General features: G+C 35.8%; 1 long non-coding RNA gene across 5 annotated transcripts; it reads left to right on the forward strand.

Moving 5' to 3' along the window:
• The first annotated feature begins 636 nt into the window (after nucleotides 1-636).
• LOC127699154 (uncharacterized) lies at nucleotides 637-11,312 on the forward strand. 5 transcript variants are annotated; one of them, XR_007981096.1, is made up of 6 exons: nucleotides 637-2,006; nucleotides 2,951-3,135; nucleotides 3,879-4,023; nucleotides 4,765-5,185; nucleotides 8,555-8,693; nucleotides 11,116-11,312. It is a non-coding gene; the product is annotated as an uncharacterized LOC127699154 (long non-coding RNA). The 5 variants fall into 5 exon arrangements; XR_007981097.1 differs by lacking the exon at nucleotides 11,116-11,312 and adding an exon at nucleotides 8,881-8,938; XR_007981095.1 differs by lacking the exon at nucleotides 11,116-11,312 and having other exon boundaries at nucleotides 8,555-8,944.
• The last annotated feature ends 313 nt before the right edge of the window (nucleotides 11,313-11,625 follow it).

Raw genomic sequence — 11,625 nt, forward strand, 5'->3', positions numbered from 1 at the left:
GAAGTAAAAATCGGTTATTGATTTGGGGATGTACAGCAGGCGGGCGGGCGTTAGTTCGGCTGCCAAACAATGTTCGTTTGATAACATAAAAACCCTTTGACGAAATTTAGATATGTTGTGTCCTGCGACTATATGAAGGTCAAGTTCAATTTTCACGATTTTAGCTCTTCTCGTTGTTGAGTTATCGTCCTTATTATATCCAAAAGTGGTATTTATAATGTGATTGAGTTATTTCTCTAAATTCAGAAATGGTTAATTATATACATAAAGTTTGATTACACTTAGCCTTTATAAATAATTTTCACCTGTTATCAGTTAAGTAAGCATATGGTAAATAGCTGACAATTATAATTTGAGTGACAGATTTATTTGAAAATTTTCTGTTTTCTAAGTGTTGATGATTAAAATCTAAATAGGAGTTGTATAAATGTAGTTAGAAATTTACTGTTCATTATTAGACATTACAGAACTTGACTCAAGCTAGCGAACAATTGTAGCGAACAATTAGGATGTATAACTAAAAACCACAATTTCACATAAGACAATCACGTTCTTTTCGAGCTAGCGAACAATTACAGAGACCTAGCGGACAATTATAAGAATATTCAAAATATTAAACTAAAAAGAATAAAAAAAATTAAAACAAAAGGGATACCATAAAGATTTTGACCAATTTGTAGAGATTGTGACAGGCAACGACTGTAAAGGTAACATAGAGGAGACATTGTCGTATCTAATAAGACAAACTCCAGAATGGTTTATGTTTAAAAATCTGAAGTTAAGTTTAAAAAACTGAAATTGTAAAAACGAAAAGGGAGGAGGGGGCATACATTAAGTTGATTTTTGACCCATTTATAGAGATTGTGCAGCTGAGACATTAGTGTATCTATTAAGACAATTTCCAGGATGGTTTATGTTAAAAGATCTGAAGTTAGGTTGAAAAATTGTAATTAAAAACAAAAAGGGGGGATACCTTAAGTTGATTGTTGACCCATTTATAGAGATTGTGACGGGCAACGACTGCCTATAGGTGATATAGAGGAGACATTGGCGTAACGTTTAGGAAAATCTCCAGAGTGGTTTATGTTCGAAAATCTGAATTTACGGTTAAAAAACTGAAATTGTGAAATTGACAAAATGAGATTAGGAGGGTAGGGCACTAAAAGTAAAGTTTGCATCAATTTGAAGAGATTGTAACGGACAACGACTAAATAGGTGTTGTAGAGGAGACAATGGCGCATCGTTTAAGAAAATCTCCAGAGTGGTTTATGTTCGAAAATCTGAAGTTACGGTTAAAAAACTGAAATTGTGCAATTGACAAAATGAGATTAGGGGGGTAGGTCACTAAAAGAAAAATTTGGACTATTTTAAAGAGATTGTGACGGGCAACGACTATATAGGTGTTGTAGAGGAGACATTGGCGCATCGTTTAAAAAAATCTCCAGAGTGGTTTATGTTCGAAAATCTGAAGTTACGGTAAAATAACTGAAATTGTGAAATCGACAAAATGAGATTAGGGGGGTAGGCCAATTTAAGTTAATTTTGGACCAATTTCAAGAGATTGTGACGGGCAACGACTATATAGGTGTTGTAGAAGACACATTGGCGCATCGTTTAAGAAAATCTCCAGAGTGGTTTATGTTCGAAAATCTGAAGTTACGGTTAAAAACTGAAATTGTGAAATTAACAAAATGAGATTAGGGGGGAAGGCAAATTTAAGTTAATTTTGGACAAATTTCAAGAGATTGTGACGGGCAACGACTATATAGGTGTTATAGAGGAGACAATGGCGCATCGTATAAGAAAATCTCCAGAGTGGTTTATGTTCGAAAATCTGAAGTTACGGTTAAAAAACTGAAAATTATATTGTGAAATTGACAAAATGAGATTAGGGGGGTAGGTCACTAAAAGAAAAATTTTGACCATTTTAAAGAGATTGTGACGGGCAACGACTATATAGGTGTTGTAGAGGAGACATTGGCGCATCGTTTAAGAAAATCTCCAGAGTGGTTTATGTTCGAAAATCTGAAGTTACGGTAAAATAACTGAAATTGTGAAATTGACAAATTGAGATAAGGGGGGGAGGCCAATTTAAGTTAATTTTGGACCAATTTCAAGAGATTGTGACGGGCAACGACTATATAGGTGTTGTAGAAGACACATTGGCGCATCGTTTAAGAAAATCTTCAGAGTGGTTTATGTTCGAAAATCTGAAGTCACGGTTAAAAAACTTAAATTGTGAAATTGACAAAATAAGATTAGGGGGGGGGGGGGGGGGGGGGTAGGGCACTAAAAGAAAATTTTGAACCAATTTCAAGAGATTGTGACGGGCAACGACTATATAGGTGTTGTAGAAGACACATTGGCGCATTGTTTAAGAAAACCTTCAGAGTGGTTTATGTTCCAAAATCTGAAGTTACGGTAAAAAAACTGAAATTGTGAAATTGAGAAAATGAGATTAGGGGGGTAGGCAAATTTAAGTTATTTTTGGACCAATTTCAAGAGATTGTGACGGGCAACGACTATATGGGTATTGTAGAGGAGACAATGGCGCATCGTTTAAGAAAATCTCCAGAGTGGTTTATGTTCGAAAATCTGAAGTTACGGTTAAAAAACTGAAATTGTGAAATTGACAAAATGAGATTAGGGGGTAGGTCAATTTAAGTTAATTTGGACCAATTTCAAGAGATTGTGACGGTCAACGACTAAATAGGTGTTGTAGAGGAGACAATTGCGCATCGTTTTAGAAAATCTCCAAGGTGGTTTATGTTCGAAAATCTGAAGTTACGGTTAAAAAACTGAAAATTTTATTGTGAAATTGACAAAATGAGATTAGGGGGGTAGGGCACAAAAAGGAAATTTTGGACCATTTCAAAGAGATTGTGACGGACAACAACTATATAGGTGTTGTAGAGGAGACAATGGCGCATCGTTTAAGAAAATCTCCAAGGTGGTTTATGTTCGAAAATCTGAAGTTACGGTAAAATAACTGAAATTGTGAAATTGACAAAATGAGATTAGGGGGGTAGGCCAATATAAGTTAATTTTGGACCATTTTCAAGAGATTGTGACGGGCAACGACTATATAGGTGTTGTAGAAGACACATTGGCGCATCGTTTAAGAAAATCTCCAAAGTGGTTTATGTTCGAAAATCTGAAGTTAAGGTTAAAAAACTGAAATTGTGAAATTGAGAAAATGAGATTAGGGGGGGTAGGCAAATTTAAGTTAATTTTGGACAAATTTCAAGAGATTGTGACGGGCAACGACTATATAGGTGTTGTAGAGGAGACAATGGCACATCGTTTAAGAAAATCTCCAAGGTGGTTTATGTTCGAAAATCTGAAGTTATGGTTAAAAAACTGAAATTGTGAAATTGACAAAATGAGATTAGGGGGGTAGGCCAATTTAAGTTAATTTTGGAGCAATTTCAAGAGATTGTGACGGGCAACGACTATATACGTGTTGTAGAGGAGACATTGGCGCATTGTTTAAGAAAATCTTCAGAGTGGTTTATGTTCGAAAATCTGAAGTCACGGTTAAAAAACTTAAATTGTGAAATTGACAAAATAAGATTAGGGGGGTAGGGCACTAAAAGGAAATTTTGGACCAATTTCAAGAGATTGTGACGGGCAACGACTATATAGGTACTGTAGAGGAGACACATTGGCGCATCGTTTAAGAAAATCTCCAGAGTGGTTTTTGTTCGAAAATCTGAAGTTACGGTTAAAAAACTTAAATTGTGAAATTGACAAAATAAGATTAGGGGGGTAGGTCAATTTAAGTTAATTTTGGACCAATTTCAAGAGATTGTGACGGGCAACGACTAAATAGGTGTTGTAGAGGAGACAATGGCGCATCGTGTTAGAAAATCTCCAAGGTGGTTTATGTTCGAAAATCTGAAGTTACGGTTAAAAAACTGAAAATTTTATTGTGAAATTGACAAAATGAGATTAGGGGGGTAGGGCACAAAAAGGAAATTTTGGACCATTTCAAAGAGATTGTGACGGGCAACAACTATATAGGTGTTGTAGAGGAGACAATGGCGCATCGTTTAAGAAAATCTCCAAGATGGTTTATGTTCGAAAATCTGAAGTTACGGTAAAATAACTGAAATTGTGAAATTGACAAAATAAGATTAAGGGGGTAGGCCAATTTAAGTTAATTTTGGACCAATTTCAAGAGATTGTGACGGGCAACGACTATATAGGTGTTGTAGAAGACACATTGGCGCATCGTTTAAGAAAATCTCCAAAGTGTTTTATGTTCGAAAATCTGAAGTTACGGTTAAAAAACTGAAATTGTGAAATTGACAAAATGAGATTAGGGGGGGTAGGCAAATTTAAGTTAATTTTGGACAAATTTCAAAAGATTGTGACGGGCAACGACTATATAGGTGTTGTAGAGGAGACAATGGCACATCGTTTAAGAAAATCTCCAGAGTGGTTTATATTCGAAAATCTGAAGTTATGGTTAAAAAACTGAAATTGTGAAATTGACAAAATGAGATTAGGGGGGTAGGCCAATTTAAGTTAATTTTGGACCAATTTCAAGAGATTGTGACGGGCAACGACTATATAGGTGTTGTAGAGGAGACATTGGCGCATTGTTTAAGAAAATCTCCAGAGTGGTTTATGTTCGAAAATCTGAAGTCACGGTTAAAAAACTGAAATTGTGAAATTGACAAAATAAGATTAGGGGGGTAGGGCACTAAAAGAAAATTTTGGACCAATTTCAAGAAATTGTGACGGGCAACGACTATATAGGTGTTGTAGAGGAGACATTGGCGCATCGTTTAAGAAAATCTCCAGAGTGGTTTATGTCCCAAAATCTGAAGTTACGGTTAAAAAACTGAAATTGTGAAATTGAGAAAATGAGATTAGGGGGTAGGCCAATTAAAGTTAATTTTGCACCAATTTCAAGAGATTGTGACGGGCAACGACTATATAGGTGTTGTAGAGGAGACAATGGCGCATCGTATAAGAAAATCTCCAGAGTGGTTTATGTTCGAAAATCTGAAGTTACGGTTAAAAAACTGAAAATTATATTGTGAATATGACAAAATGAGATTAGGGGGGTAGGTCACTAAAAGAAAAATTTGGACCATTTTAAAGAGATTATGACGGGCAACGACTATATAGGTGTTGTAGAGGAGACATTGGCGCATCGTTTAAGAAAATTTCCAGAGTGGTTTACGTTCGAAAATCTGAAGTTACGGTTTAAAAACTGAAAATTATATTGTGAAATTGACAAAATGAGATTAGGGGGTAGGCCAATTAAAGTTAATTTTGCACCAATTTCAAGAGATTGTGACGGGCAACGACTATATAGGTGTTATAGAGGAGACAATGGCGCATCGTATAAGAAAATCTCCAGAGTGGTTTATGTTCGAAAATCTGAAGTTACGGTTAAAAAACTGAAAATTATATTGTGAAATTGACAAAATGAGATTAGGGGGGTAGGTCACTAAAAGAAAAATTTTGACCATTTTAAAGAGATTGTGACGGGCAACGACTATATAGGTGTTGTAGAGGAGACATTGGCGCATCGTTTAAGAAAATCTCCAGAGTGGTTTATGTTCGAAAATCTGAAGTTACGGTAAAATAACTGAAATTGTGAAATTGACAAATTGAGATTAGGGGGGGAGGCCAATTTAAGTTAATTTTGGACCAATTTCAAGAGATTGTGACAGGCAACGACTATATAGGTGTTGTAGAAGACACATTGGCGCATTGTTTTAAGAAAATCTTCAGAGTGGTTTATGTTAGAAAATCTGAAGTCACGGTTAAAAAACTTAAATTGTGAAATTGACAAAATAAGATTAGGGGGGGGGGGGGGGGGGGTGGGGGGGGTAGGGCACTAAAAGAATATTTTGGACCAATTTTAAGAGATTGTGACGGGCAACGACTATATAGGTGTTGTAGAGGAGACATTGGCGGATCGTTTAAGAAAATCTCCAGAGTGGTTTATGTTCCAAAATCTGAAGTTACGGTTAAAAAACTGAAATTGTGAAATTGACAAAATGAGATTAGGGGGTAGGTCAATTTAAGTTAATTTGGACCAATTTCAAGAGATTGTGACGGTCAACGACTAAATAGGTGTTGTAGAGGAGACAATTGCGCATCGTTTTAGAAAATCTCCAAGGTGGTTTATGTTCGAAAATCTGAAGTTATGGTTAAAAAACTGAAATTGTGAAATTGACAAAATGAGATTAGGGGGGTAGGGCACAAAAAGGAAATTTTGGACCATTTCAAAGAGATTGTGACGGACAACAACTATATAGGTGTTGTAGAGGAGACAATGGCGCATCGTTTAAGAAAATCTCCAAGGTGGTTTATGTTCGAAAATCTGAAGTTACGGTAAAATAACTGAAATTGTGAAATTGACAAAATGAGATTAGGGGGGTAGGCCAATATAAGTTAATTTTGGACCATTTTCAAGAGATTGTGACGGGCAACGACTATATAGGTGTTGTAGAAGACACATTGGCGCATCGTTTAAGAAAATCTCCAAAGTGGTTTATGTTCGAAAATCTGAAGTTAAGGTTAAAAAACTGAAATTGTGAAATTGAGAAAATGAGATTAGGGGGGGTAGGCAAATTTAAGTTAATTTTGGACAAATTTCAAGAGATTGTGACGGGCAACGACTATATAGGTGTTGTAGAGGAGACAATGGCACATCGTTTAAGAAAATCTCCAGAGTGGTTTATGTTCGAAAATCTGAAGTTATGGTTAAAAAACTGAAATTGTGAAATTGACAAAATGAGATTAGGGGGGTAGGCCAATTTAAGTTAATTTTGGAGCAATTTCAAGAGATTGTGACGGGCAACGACTATATAGGTGTTGTAGAGGAGACATTGGCGCATTGTTTTAAGAAAATCTTCAGAGTGGTTTGTGTTCGAAAATCTGAAGTCACGGTTAAAAAACTTAAATTGTGAAATTGACAAAATAAGATTAGGGGGGGTAGGGCACTAAAAGAAAATTTTGGACCAATTTTAAGAGATTGTGACGGGCAACGACTATATAGGTGTTGTAGAAGAGACATTGGCGGATCGTTTAAGAAAATCTCCAGAGTGGTTTATGTTCCAAAATCTGAAGTTACGGTTAAAAAACTGAAATTGTGAAATTGACAAAATGAGATTAGGGGGTAGGTCAATTTAAGTTAATTTGGACCAATTTCAAGAGATTGTGACGGTCAACGACTAAAAAGGTGTTGTAGAGGAGACAATTGCGCATCGTTTTAGAAAATCTCCAAGGTGGTTTATGTTCGAAAATCTGAAGTTATGGTTAAAAAACTGAAATTGTGAAATTGACAAAATGAGATTAGGGGGGTAGGGCACAAAAAGGAAATTTTGGACCATTTCAAAGAGATTGTGACGGACAACAACTATATAGGTGTTGTAGAGGAGACAATGGCGCATCGTTTAAGAAAATCTCCAAGGTGGTTTATGTTCGAAAATCTGAAGTTACGGTAAAATAACTGAAATTGTGAAATTGACAAAATGAGATTAGGAGGGTAGGCCAATATAAGTTAATTTTGGACCATTTTCAATAGATTGTGACGGGCAACGACTATATAGGTGTTGTAGAAGACACATTGGCGCATCGTTTAAGAAAATCTCCAAAGTGGTTTATGTTCGAAAATCTGAAGTTAAGGTTAAAAAACTGAAATTGTGAAATTGAGAAAATGAGATTAGGGGGAGTAGGCAAATTTAAGTTAATTTTGGACAAATTTCAAGAGATTGTGACGGGCAACGACTATAAAGGTGTTGTAGAGGAGACAATGGCACATCGTTTAGAAAAACTCCAGAGTGGTTTATGTTCGAAAATCTGAAGTTATGGTTAAAAAACTGAAATTGTGAAATTGACAAAATGAGATTAGGGGGGTAGGCCAATTTAAGTTAATTTTGGAGCAATTTCAAGAGATTGTGACGGGCAACGACTATATAGGTGTTGTAGAGGAGACATTGGCGCATTGTTTAAGAAAATCTTCAGAGTGGTTTATGTTCGAAAATCTGAAGTCACGGTTAAAAAACTTAAATTGTGAAATTGACAAAATAAGATTAGGGGGGTAGGGCACTAAAAGAAAATTTTGGACCAATTTCAAGAGATTGTGACGGGCAACGACTATATAGGTGTTGTAGAGGAGACATTGGCGCATTGTTTAAGAAAATCTTCAGAGTGGTTTATGTTCGAAAATCTGAAGTCACGGTTAAAAAACTTAAATTGTGAAATTGACAAAATAAGATTAGGGGGGTAGGGCACTAAAAGAAAATTTTGGACCAATTTCAATAGATTGTGACGGGCAACGACTAAATAGGTGTTGTAGAGGAGACAATGGCGCATCGTGTTAGAAAATCTCCAAGGTGGTTTATGTTCGAAAATCTGAAGTCACGGTTAAAAAACTGAAAATTTTATTGTGAAATTGACAAAATGAGATTAGGGGGGTAGGGCACAAAAAGGAAATTTTGGACCATTTCAAAGAGATTGTGACGGGCAACAACTATATAGGTGTTGTAGAGGAGACAATGGCGCATCGTTTAAGAAAATCTCCAAGGTGGTTTATGTTCGAAAATCTGAAGTTACGGTAAAATAACTGAAATTGTGAAATTGACAAAATGAGATTAAGGGGGTAGGCCAATTTAAGTTAATTTTGGACCAATTTCAAGAGATTGTGACGGGCAACGACTATATAGGTGTTGTAGAAGACACATTGGCGCATCGTTTAAGAAAATCTCCAAAGTGGTTTATGTTCGAAAATCTGAAGTTACGGTTAAAAAACTGAAATTGTGAAATTGACAAAATGAGATTAGGGGGGGGTAGGCAAATTTAAGTTAATTTTGGACAAATTTCAAAAGATTGTGACGGGCAACGACTATATAGGTGTTGTAGAGGAGACAATGGCACATCGTTTAAGAAAATCTCCAGAGTTGTTTATATTCGAAAATCTGAAGTTATGGTTAAAAAACTGAAATTGTGAAATTGACAAAATGAGATTAGGGGGGTAGGCCAATTTAAGTTAATTTTGGACAAATTTCAAGAGATTGTGACGGGCAACGACTATATAGGTGTTGTAGAGGAGACATTGGCGCATTGTTTAAGAAAATCTTCAGAGTGGTTTATGTTCGAAAATCTGAAGTCACGGTTAAAAAACTGAAATTGTGAAATTGACAAAATAAGATTAGGGGGGTAGGGCACTAAAAGAAAATTTTGGACCAATTTCAAGAGATTGTGACGGGCAACGACTATATAGGTGTTGTAGAGGAGACATTGGCGCATTGTTTAAGAAAATCTCCAGAGTGGTTTATGTCCCAAAATCTGAAGTTACGGTTAAAAAACTGAAATTGTGAAATTGAGAAAATGAGATTAGGGGGTAGGCCAATTAAAGTTAATTTTGCACCAATTTCAAGAGATTGTGACGGGCAACGACTATATAGGTGTTGTAGAGGAGACAATGGCGCATCGTATAAGAAAATCTCCAGAGTGGTTTATGTTCGAAAATCTGAAGTTACGGTTAAAAAACTGAAAATTATATTGTGAATATGACAAAATGAGATTAGGGGGGTAGGTCACTAAAAGAAAAATTTGGACCATTTTAAAGAGATTATGACGGGCAACGACTATATAGGTGTTGTAGAGGAGACATTGGCGCATCGTTTAAGAAAATTTCCAGAGTGGTTTACGTTCGAAAATCTGAAGTTACGGTTAAAAAACTGAAAATTATATTGTGAAATTGACAAAATGAGATTAGGGGGTAGGCCAATTTAAGTTAATTTTAGACAAATTTTAAGAGATTGTGACGGGCAACGACTTTATAGGTGTTGTAGAGGAGACATTGGCGCATCGTTTAAGAAAATTTCCAGAGTGGTTTATGTTCGAAAATCTGAAGTTACGGTAAAAAAACTGAAATTTTGAAATTGACAAAATGAGATTAGGGGGTAGGCAAATTTAAGTTAATTTTGGACAAATTTCAAGAAATTGTGACGGGCAACGACTATATAGGTGTTGTAGAGGAGACAATGGCACATCGTTTAAGAAAATCCGCAGAGTGGTTTATGTTCGAAAATCTGAAGTTATGGTTAAAAAACTGAAATTGTGAAATTGACAAAATGAGATTAGGGGGGTAGGCCAATTTAAGTTAATTTTGGACCAATTTCAAGAGATTGTGACGGGCAACGACTATATAGGTGTTGTAGAAGAGACAATGGCGCATCGTATAAGAAAATCTCCAGAGTGGTTTATGTTCGAAAATCTGAAGTTACGGTTAAAAAACTGAAATTGTGAAATTGACAAAATGAGATTGGGGGTAGACCAATTTAAGTTAATTTTGGACCAATTTTAAGAGATTGTGACGGGCAACGACTATATAGGTGTTGGAGAGGAGACATTGGCGCGTCGTTTAAGAAAATTTCCAGAGTGGTTTATGTTCGAAAATCTGAAGTTACGGTTATTAAAAAACTTAAAATTTTATTGTGAAATTGACAAAATGAGATTAGGGGGTAGGGCACTAAAAGAAAAATTTGGACCATTTTGAAGAGATTGTGACGGGCAACGACTATATAGGTGTTGTAGAAGAGACAATGGCGCATCGTTTGAGAAAATCTCCAGAGTGGTTTATGTTCGAAAATCTGAAGTTACGGTTAAAAAACTGAATTGTGAAATTGACAAAATGAGATTAGGGGGGTAGGCCAATTTAAGTTGATTTTGGACCAATTTTGAGAGATTGTGACGGGCAACGACTATATAGGTGTTGTAGAGGAGACATTGGCGCATCGTTTAAGAAAACCTCCAGAGTGGTTTATGTTCGAAAATCTGAAGTTACGGTTAAAAAACTGAAATTGTGAAATTGAGAAAATGAGATTAGGGGGGTAGGGCACTAACAGTAAAGTTTGGACCATTTTAAAGAGATTGTGACGGACAACGACTATATATATAGCTGTTGTAGAGGTGACATTGGCGCATCGTTTAGGAAAATCTCCAGAGTGTTTTAGGTTCGAAAATCAAGTTACGGTTAAAAAACTGAAATTGTGAAATTTACAAAATGAGATTAAGGAGGTAGGCCAATTTCAGTTAATTTTGAACCAATTTCAAGAGATTGTGACGGGAACGACTATATAGGTGTTGTAGAGGAGACAATGGCACATCGTTTAAGAAAATCTCCAGAGTGGTTTATGTTCGAAAATCTGATGTTACGGTTAAAAAACTGAAATTGTGAAATTGACAAAATGAGATTAGGGGGTAGGCCAATTTAAGTTAATTTTGGACCAATTTCAAGAGATTGTGACGGTCAACGACTATATAGGTGTTGTAGAAGAGACAATGCTGCATCGTTTAAGAAATCTTTAGAGTGGTTTATGTTCAAAAATCTGAAGTTACGGTTAAGGGCAACGACTATATAGGTGTTGTAGAGGAGACATTGGCGCATTGTTTAAGAAAATCTCCAGAGTGGTTTATGTTCGAAAATCTGAAGTTACGGTTAAAAAAATGAAAATTTTATTGTGAAATTGACAAAATGAGATTAGGGGGGTAGGGCACTAAAAGGAAATTTCGGACCATTTCAAAGAGATTGTGATGGACAACGACTATATAGGTAAGGTAGAGGAGAAAATGGCGCATCGTTTAAGAAAA

This window comes from Mytilus californianus, unplaced genomic scaffold, assembly GCF_021869535.1.
Source record: "Mytilus californianus isolate M0D057914Y unplaced genomic scaffold, xbMytCali1.0.p SCAF_4, whole genome shotgun sequence".
Classification (NCBI taxonomy): domain Eukaryota; kingdom Metazoa; phylum Mollusca; class Bivalvia; order Mytilida; family Mytilidae; genus Mytilus; species Mytilus californianus.